General features: G+C 33.5%; 1 long non-coding RNA gene across 1 annotated transcript; it reads left to right on the top strand.

Annotated features, from left to right (window-relative positions):
- Positions 1–840: 840 nt before the first annotated feature.
- Positions 841–1,950, top strand: LOC143547717 (uncharacterized). The gene is made up of 3 exons (XR_013137825.1): positions 841–1,022; positions 1,655–1,829; positions 1,925–1,950. It is a non-coding gene; the product is annotated as an uncharacterized LOC143547717 (long non-coding RNA).
- The last annotated feature ends 1,410 nt before the right edge of the window (positions 1,951–3,360 follow it).

Below are 3,360 nucleotides of genomic sequence, written 5' to 3'. Positions count from 1 at the left end.
AATTAAATGGAACCGCTAGACTATTTGTGAATAATATAGGATGTTCGGTATTTGTCTATTTACTATTGACACTTGACAATCTCTAATTTGTAAGTTGCATATTAACAGAGTTATGTGACTATGGTATATTGTTTTAAGACATTTGGGGTTCTTTCCCTTTCGAAGATCGATGATGCCAGGGAGGGTTAGTGTCTCAGACTTTTTGGCAACAAAGATAAGACAACAATTATCGTTCTTTTTCTACTAATCAGGTAAATTCCTATACCCAGGTTCTTCTCCCGTAATTTGCTTGTTTATTGAAATGTAATGTGCCTGTAAGTTAGATAGTTTGATTTTTAATTTGTTAATTACATTATGCTGTATTTTATAAAATTCATATCTATGTATCAATAAATGGTAATAACAAAATTTTATTTTTATTCTATTATGTATGTTAAATTTGACTATGATCAAATAACTTAGGGAGCACTAGATTCTGCTGCAAGTTTCTAATTGATTATGGTTTAAAAGGCATGGGTTTATAATAAATATTTTGACTTTTTAAGGTTTAATTAAGTCTAATACTAAAATTTTTATTATTTTTAGGGTGACAATAAATCATTTCTGGTTTGCAAGAAGAAAATGTCAACATCGCCTGAAATATTATGCAATTTTTGCCCTGCACATTTAAAGAATTTTCTTGAAATTTTCGTGAACATGAAGTTTGATGAAGAACCTAATTATTCAAAGCTAATATCTTTGTTTGAGGGATTACTTGGGCCGGATCTGCAATAAGACCAATTAATACGGACGGTGCTCAAAAGGTGATGTATATGTTTGTGAAATTACGTTCTTTTTGTGAAATGGTTATTTATGAGATTTGGATTTCTTAATTTTTAGATCATATTTCAAGTTGGCCAAAAACGAGGCAGATTAAATCTTGATGAGGATGATGATGGGCAGCCGAAAAAGAAGATTCGAATGGGCGTTCCTGCAACACAGTGGATTTAGGTTTACAATGCTAGACAGCCCATGAAACAGAGGTACACCATGCTTTATGCATACTTATACAAACCTATAAATAGACACACACACACGCACCCATATGTATGTATTTGTGTGTGTACATACATATATATTAGGCGTGTGCGAGGTTTGGTTTTGGACTCAAACAGAAAACTCGGTTTTGGGTTTTTGAAAATCGTTTGGTCTTAGTTTTTTTGGTTTTTCTATTTGGGCTTGAAGTTTTTAGGCTGAAAAAAATTGACCCAAATAATGAATTTGGGTCTGAAACTTTGGGCCTAAAGTTTTTTTTGTTAATTTTTGATTAATTGACTATTACACACTTGATTTTCGGGCTACATCAGTTATTAATTTTTTTATAAGTTACACTCAAAAATAAAAATTATAATATAATCTATAAATTCAATAACAAAAGCCAGTTTGTTGATTTTTACAGGTTCGGTTCGGTTTGTTTTTTCTTGTTTTCAGTACAAAACCATAACCGAACCGGAAATGCGGTTTATAAAAGAGAATAAAAACCAAGCTATTAAACCGGGAACCTACAACCGAACTGGAAATTTGGTTTTGAAAACAAATAAAATCAAACTGTTGGTTTTGGTTGGGTCCATTTAGTTTGATTTGTTTATGACGATATCTATAAATCATTGCATAGGTACCATTACAATGTTGCTGATGCCAGACTGGCACAACATGTTGAGAGAGGAAATGCAGATGGTTTACTCATTAGTTCCGTTTCATCATGTTCTAATCTCTGGGCTCTTATTATGGATGCTGGAACTGGCTTTTTTAGCCAAGTTTATGAACTCTCTCCTTACTTCCTACACAAGGTATCTATCAATAAAATAACTCGATACAATCACCTCAAAAATGTTCTTCATTCTTTATACAAATATTTATGTTGTTAATTTCATTTATGCCATAGGAATGGATTATGGAACAATGGGAGAACTATTACATTAGCGTTATTGCTGGTGCTAACAACGGAAGCTCTCTCGTTGTGATGTCCAAAGGTCTGTAGACTTGCTGAAGATAGCTCGTGTATTATTATTATTATTATTGTTATTATTATTATTATTATTTTCGGTTTCTGAATTCTTGGTTAAATTACAGGGACCCCGTATTCTCAACAATCTTACAAAGTAAGTGACTCGTTCCCGTTGAAGTGGATAAACAAGAAATGGAGAGAAGGGTTTCATGTGACTTCCATGCTACTGCGGGTAAACGATGGGGTGTAGTCATGTCTCGCAATGCTGGTTTTAGTGATCAGGTATGATTTAAGGTTTAAGGGTTATCCCTCTTTTATATCTTTAATTTTAATTTACAATTGGGTGTTGGTTTATGTGTGTAAGTGGTGGAGTTAGACTTTTTGTATCCGAGTGAAGGTATACATAGACGGTGGGATAATGGTTAACGTATAACATCAACCGCCGCCACGTGGGACCAGTCTGCTCTCATATTAAGTGTGCCTCGCCGTAAGCCCGGTGATGAAACGCAGGAAACGTTGCGTACGTCTCAGTTTCCGAGCACACATGTCAAGGTTAGTCAACGTTGATCATATTATACACGGGTTAAAATTGCCACCCGTAGTAACTGATCTAATTATTCGTGGTTTTGAAACGTGCAGGAGAAGTGGTCTCGATTCTAATGATGGAACCGTTGAACTTTTGTATATGCAGGTTGGTAACACTTAATTATATAGTGGTTCATTACTTGTTAACATTTCTTTTCACTTATATTAACTCTGATTATATTTACTGGTGTAGCTTTATGCTCCTGCAACTTTGGCCACGCGATTTCTGGCTGCTGCGTTACAATTCTGCTACCGAAGATGGCAGTTTAGTGGTACTTAAGTCTATTTAAGCATCTCATATTCTATTTCTTGATTATAAATTTATTTATAGCAATCGATTTTCTGTTATATGAAAATTTGTAGTTTGTGAAAGATCACTAACCAACACTCAAAACGGTCCTAACATGCCATCCGTTCATGCCAAAATGTTGCCTAGCGGTTACCTCATTAGACCTTGTGAAGGAGGTGGTTCTATTATTCATATTGTTGATCATATGAATTTAGAGGTAAATATATTGTATTTATTTATATTTTTATTTATACTTTGTTTGAATTTATCAAGGTGCAAACGAGATGAGCCGAGCACTACGCTCGATATACTAACTTGTTTGTTTTTTGATTAAATAATGAACCACATGTGTTATAAAATGTAGGTATATATGTTATAGATCTTGTGCTTTTATGGTTTATATTTCTGAATACATTTTGAGTTTATTATTATTTGAGTTTTAAAGGTAAGACATGGTCTTCTTTATCAAACCTATCCTTTACAATATACTAACTTGTTT

This window comes from Bidens hawaiensis, unplaced genomic scaffold (genome assembly GCF_021521415.1).
Source record: "Bidens hawaiensis isolate Kalapana, Puna unplaced genomic scaffold, B.hawaiensis_p1.1 tig00014784_1, whole genome shotgun sequence".
NCBI lineage: Eukaryota > Viridiplantae > Streptophyta > Magnoliopsida > Asterales > Asteraceae > Bidens > Bidens hawaiensis.
The sequence above is the reverse complement of the archived record's forward strand: the minus strand, read 5'-3'. Positions and strand labels throughout refer to the sequence as shown.